Genomic DNA, 6,772 nt, shown 5'->3' on the forward strand with positions numbered 1-6,772 from the left:
CTCTCTTATTTTTTATTTTCTTTCTCCTCCAACCACTGCTGTAGTCTCTCTTCTTGTTTCTTTTTCCTCCAACAACTACTGTAATCTCTCTTGTTTATTTTGCTGTTCGAGCTGCCACTGTTGCAGGTTTTCTTGCCACTGCTGTTGTCTTTCTTCTTGTTTATTTTCTTGTTCTTGTTTCTTTTGCTGTTCTTTTATTGCTGCCATCAAATCTGCTAAGCTGTAGTTTGATTTGCCATCTCTCGTTTCCATCTTCTTATTCTTTTTTTTCTTTTCCGTCCCACTCTCTGACACCAGTTTGTTACATATCTGCTTGTTTGTTAATGTCCCGTAGAAATTCTTTCCGAGAAACTTCAGCGATACAAGTAATTTCTTGATTAAAACTAGTTTATTCATTCTCGATACAAATTTTAGTAATACACAGAATTTTCACAGTCACTTTAAACTTAACAACCTTATAGCACACACTCTAAATCACAGCGATTCACACACTTTACTTACGGTGCCAACTGCTCACTTGACTCAATTATCTATCTCTTCAAACTATTTGCATATCTATCTGCCTGATCGCGCTGGTTTTTCTCGCCAGGCTTATATACTAAAAAAGAGGGCGCCTGGAACAAACTAGTTGCCAGGAAAATTCATGATCCTTCTAGAAACCCCAGCGTCGCGTGACTTCCGCTGTCGTAACAGTTATATTTACTCAAACTTAGAGGGCTCAGTCGTGTGATCTGATACGCAAATGACTAGTTATTCAGCTTTACTTTTATATATAATGGTCTCATACAGTGTTATTTCAGTCATCGTTTTAAAATGGTTCAAATAATTCCAAGTTATTCATAAACAATAGCTATATCCTTGAGAATACCTTTAGTTGTTTTACGCATGTGGAGAGTCATGAGACTGTGGTATGCGTGCATATCGTGCGTTTTATGCATTCTTATATTAATATATCAATTTTCAAAATGTTTTAGTTATTCTTATTCTATGTAGTTTTTGCATACAAATGTGGTCCAGAAAGCCGTTGAGTTATTTTCATTCTAGTTACCTTTGTTCCTTTGTTGATCTCTAGTAAATAATACCTGTTCCACCTGTACGAATATATAGTTGCGACGAAGTCCATCATGCAAGCAGGTCAACGACAGCAGTATCCTTCACTATGTTGTATAAGAACGACCAGTCACACGATTAGTACTGGTCTTTACGGGTAAATACAACGTTTCCTATTAATTAAAGAGCTTTGGATTCACACAGGTTTACTTGGCTTTTCGATATGAGTTGATTGACGGGAACATATCCTAAGAGACAACAACTGATGATTGATTCACTGATCTGGTAGAAAGCGACAGTACAGTGTCTTATGCAAGTATCCACACTGTGTTTTGAGAGAATAATAAAGTTAGCGTTACACTTTACATCACGTGTCTAGTCTGTTTATTTTCTTAGCTCAAAAACTCAATCCTTTAGCTAAATGCAGATTTACTTCATAATTTTCCTGGTGGATCCACGCATTATAAAGCAATGTTAGCTAATACTCGTATGGAAATCAGTTTCTTCTGAGAATACCACAGGATAAATGGAAACTCGCCAATCATAACATGTCATTGCAGTTGACTTCAATGTCGTTAGTAGAATATGAAAATTCTTCCAACTCAGTGGTGTGGTACTTGGAAAATTGTCATATTTTCTTTTTCTCTCAGAAAGATTAACTATTTAGTTTACTAAAATTTTCAAAAATCTTAAAGAATGCGTGCTTTACACTCCAGAGTGCTTACAAACTTTTACTTATGGGGAATTTTTCTTCTACATTACTAATTATATTTCATGTGCTAGTTACACATGAATAAAGTGTGTGGCTCATTTAGGTATTTTTTGGCTTTCTCACGAGATTTTGTATCTACTGCTTCTTGTAGCATCTTCAATGTTTTGGGGATAATAAAATTTGCTTTTTTACTCTTTTAATTTTGTTCGTATCTTTTTTTACTTCAAACTCAGTAGTAGTTAGATAAATTCCTGGCGTTTCTCTAGTTATTGGGGTTACTATTTTGACCTGGTACGATTGTTCGGACATCTGGACAAAACAAACAATCATCCAAGACACAAGACAACGACTACTATATGTCAATTTTAGTTCATCGTATTCGTAGGACATAGAAACTGGCGTTAAATCGAATGTTCGTTGATGCAACTAGCTGTTGTGCCAGTATACAGATGGTTAAAGACAGGCAATGGTGCGCAGATTAGGTCCAGTAGGCCAACGACATATGGAGTTTTATCCTGCAGCGAGATACTGTCCGATATTCATTGGAAGAGAATTCCGAACCAGATCCACTCCATTTTCATTTATGAACGTGACGCATGGCAGTGTTAGAAGTATGGTGTGAGCAGGTAAAAAAGATTTGTGAACGTACCAGCCTTTACATCATTAATATCTCACATGACAGAAACCATAACTAACGATCCTTTGTACCACCACTATGATAAATTGAATGACACATTCTTGAAGAAGAAGAAGTTGACCAAGTAGCACTTCTTTCAGACTCACAACATTTCAGTCCCATGGAATACTCTTAGAAAGTGCGTGATATTTCGTCAAATGACTATGAACATAGTTCTTTGATAGGATAGTCGAGAATAACTCATGACTTTGTGAACACACTGGTCTTCAAACAGTACCAGGCTGCGCTTGATGTTCATAGTGAGAATGCTGAAGTGAAACATCATGAATTGGAAGAACATAAAAACACATCGACCAACTGTTCAGACGTTGATTGAATTGTCAGTCATTTACATTTTATATCATAAGATTGATTATCAGATGTCTGATTTGCAAATTCACTGAGAGGTGATTGACATTTTATAACAGCGGCTTTTCTTTATCATATCTATAAATACTGAGTATCCTTTATTTGTGTTTATCAGTGTGTATTAACTATTTCAATGAAAAGAAAAGATTGGAACTCAAAATTCAATGAGTAAACTGTTTTAGAAATATCACTAACATCAGCTGAGGTCATCCAAAATATACTGTTACGTCTCCGTTCGTTAGTTAATTTTCAGTTAAAACTCTTACCGAAGAAACTTTACCGATACAAGTCCTTTCTTAAATAAAACTGGTATATTCTTTCTGAATATAACTTTGCGATACACTTAATTTCAACAGTCGCGCTATAACAAACGCTATAATTCTCAACGAACGTCTCACGTGCTCAACAATATTCTCTCTCCGCAGTTCAATTACACATTGTTGCCGTCACTTTGTGACCGTCTTATATATATACAAGACTACACTATATCTAGAAGGATCTCGAGATTTAAGGAAGGGACGTGAATGTTCGAGAAGGACGTGGCGTGATACTAGTCACGTGACCTCCGCTGACGCAACACTACATTGAATATGTTGAAAAAAAAAGACGTATGTACAGTATACCCAAGTGATTAAAACTTCGAAAGACAGTGTTTTGGGTCTAAATCTTTCCTTAGTATGTACTTTTTATAAAGAAATAGTAAACTATCTAAAGGTGTGGATTAACACAATATTATAAAGAGGTGTTCATAGGGATAAACTTAAAAACATGTTATTAAAAACAGTACAGAGACGTCTGAACCGGGGGTGTTATAGCACCCCCACTTTTACATATTTGACTTATATATAGCAACTGTAAATTATATCATTATATTAATTATCTGGGGGACATGCCCCCAGTCCTGCATAGATTGAGCTTTTAGCAGCTCCTTATACTTTCAGTCTCTCGTTGTAAAATTTGCATGTCTAGTCAAACACCCCCACTTTGAAACTCCTTCCTACACCACTGTAATATATTTGTTAATCACACATACATACACCTAGTGTATTAATATTTTCATCTTGGAGATAAAAACATACAAATAAAACTAAATATTATAATGTTTAAAAGTACCAAATACTTCGAGAAGGAAACTCATACACAAAAACACCACATTTTTCTCCGCAATTGCTTACCCATACAGTCTTATAATATTTATAATAAAATAAAATTAGTATTTACTGGCATGAACAAAATAGAATAAAAATAAAGTGAGAAAGTTAAGTCAAATCGCATAGCATTTTAGAAGAAAACAGAAAGAATAATAACCTGATAAATTTGTCTTTATTGACCAGAGAGAAGATAGCCAGTCAACATCACTTTCTAACCCACCATTGATTGTCACTCTTATAACTCACCCACAGTTTAAAGTACGGGGAATATTTTGAGGTATCCAAGGGGCTCAAACCCTTCTTACCACCTTCTTCTACAATGTCTTCTGGAGTTACACATCGTTTTATGTTTAATAATTATCAATAACCTCTGATCAAAAGCAAGCAAATGAATAGTTTTAAGGATGGTTAACATTTACAATTAACAAGAATAATGAAATGCTCCTGTGGGTCAGCAGCAAGTTCTTTAACTCACAACCCTAAAACCGGGGGTTCGATTCCTCACAGTCATCCACCGAAAGAGCGCAGATAGTCCATTGAGTAGCTTTGTGCTAAAACCCAACAACATTTAATAATGGGATAGAAAGACTTTTGAACGAAATCTCTCACTCTGTATATACGTATATATAAAAGTTTTGATATACATAATCTTAATTTTATGTCTGACTATTTACGAAAGAATGAAATTGCATCAGTTACGATGCACGATAATAATTAGTCTAGTATTTCTTTCTTTACGGTACGAAAAGTGGTGCCATTTTATATATTCGTTTTAATGATAAATAAGCTAATTTTTGGTTATTTGAACTTGATAGTTTAATTTAATATAATGTATTTTTTTATATGATTAAACAGAATTCTTCAGACAAACTAACGTTCTAGACAGAAAAGGAAACAATTTTTTAAAAATATGTTCTATAAAGGAAATGAGCTTTCTCAAGGAAATAAAGTATTTTTTGGGTAAAGCTGGGGCAAATGGCACGACGTAATGCCTATCAAAAAGTAAGGTTTGTAAAACATATAAACAACAGCTTGTAATAAACGTTACCTCTGGAAACAAGTGCGTAAAAAAAATTAATTGCCTACAAGTAAACAAGAAATTGAACCTGTACCTTTGCTTACTAAATTTTCGGGTATTGCCCCGATTGCTCAGCCACTTACTTCTTCTGTACTTCCACGCTTTGTGATACTAATGACTCATGTGATAAGCACTTGCTACAGCATACTTGAATGCAATTGTGACTCATACGCACGCTTGAGTTAAACTGTTAAAAAGACAATATTCATAGGAAGAGGTTTGAGTCAAGTTATAGAAACGCAACAACACTTGGAACGTTGAGAAAACTGCTTTCACCAGCTATTAACAACTGAATTGTTTGAATATTCTTTGAATACGAGTCGACCCTACAATACAAATTTTAATGTAAAGGTAATTCTGTTATTCCACAAAATAAGAGGGGGAAACATTATTGGTACTTATTTGTAACAGCGACCAGGTTAACTTATCATCAATGAACTATATCAAAGCTTTCAAAATGGCTAGTGAACACACACATTTGTCACTGTAAAACCATAAATGTGTACACATTTCTTATAGGTAGAACCAAATAATGTGCAAATTAATACGACAAAATAGTTAACTTGGTGTTAGCATTAATGATGGAAGGTGTAACCACTTTGAATATTGTGTAAACGCGTTCAATTGTCCTCCTCAAGAGATGATTCACTCATGTATAGAATACCTGGAAGTTGTATAGATTCTGATAATACGCGGTAAAATATACAATATTTTCATGTTAGTAGAATCAGCAGTTTTAAGCCTAAGTTATTACGTGTTATATAACTTGAAAAGTTTGAAAGACATTGAAGTCTAGAAAGACACTGCTACACAAACTAGAATATTCGTAGATACTGCATTTTACCTACTTTAAAAAAAGTAACATTTAAACTTCTCACATAAAAAAAAGTTATTATCCCAAATATTATACTGCAAAATTCTCAGCTTCCAAGATATAACTGAACTTTAATACAAGTTGGGAAGGGAGACATAATACGTTATGTGAAATCAATTATTAAAATATATTGAAGCTACCGTATTATAAAGAGAAATATTTTGTTAAACAAAAAAAAATTAACACGAATTTTATATTCTCTAGAATGTTATGTTTACATGCAAACCCCACCTTTAATTGTCGTTGCTTTAAAGGTAAAAACATTCCTTCAATTGCAGTTGCTGTGTATCCACATCATCTTACGATTATCTATACATTCGTTGGCATAACAGTGTTTTATCTTAGAACGATGCCAGCTGATAAGAAGACACAATAGTTTTTAAACGTATGTTCTTTGTTATAAAGTGTGTCACGGGATTTACCAGTGCAGTACTGTACTAACACAAGCCGAACACAACCTCTGTTCTTCGAATCTACGCGTACAGAAACTTACCGGTTCATGAGTCACATAGCCTGCTTCCACATATAATTCTGATTGCGTGGAGCTGTCAGGTGTGACGGTAGAGGACAGTGACGTAAAACAGGTGGGGCAATTGCCCAGGACCTAGACGTTCGAGTATCTGAAGGGCCCAACTGATATTACCCCAATTTTATATAAAAAGAAAAAAGTAGTAATGAAACAATTAGATACTAAAATACGACTTTGGCAATGCTGAAAATAACAATAACTCAGTCTGTTTTTGTTTTTTCTCCACGTTCTTTGTTTGCTGAGAAGACTTCCAACCCCCTCTCTATGAATTGTCATTAACCTGACAGATGTGTGAAAAACAAAGTTTTCAAAATAGTATACTGAGTAAAAACA

General features: G+C 34.5%; 1 protein-coding gene across 1 annotated transcript in view; it reads right to left on the reverse strand.

Moving 5' to 3' along the window:
- Positions 1–6,374, reverse strand: part of LOC106457653 (kinesin light chain-like) — a 72,863-nt gene extending 66,489 nt beyond the window's left edge. The window contains exon 1 of the mRNA XM_022383651.1: positions 6,142–6,374. The gene's annotated coding sequence lies outside the window, so the exon portion shown is untranslated. The remainder of the gene's footprint in view (positions 1–6,141) is intronic.
- Positions 6,375–6,772: the final 398 nt, after the last annotated feature.

The sequence above is a fragment of the Limulus polyphemus genome, unplaced genomic scaffold (assembly GCF_000517525.1).
Source record: "Limulus polyphemus unplaced genomic scaffold, Limulus_polyphemus-2.1.2 Scaffold357, whole genome shotgun sequence".
Classification (NCBI taxonomy): Eukaryota; Metazoa; Arthropoda; class Merostomata; order Xiphosura; family Limulidae; genus Limulus; species Limulus polyphemus.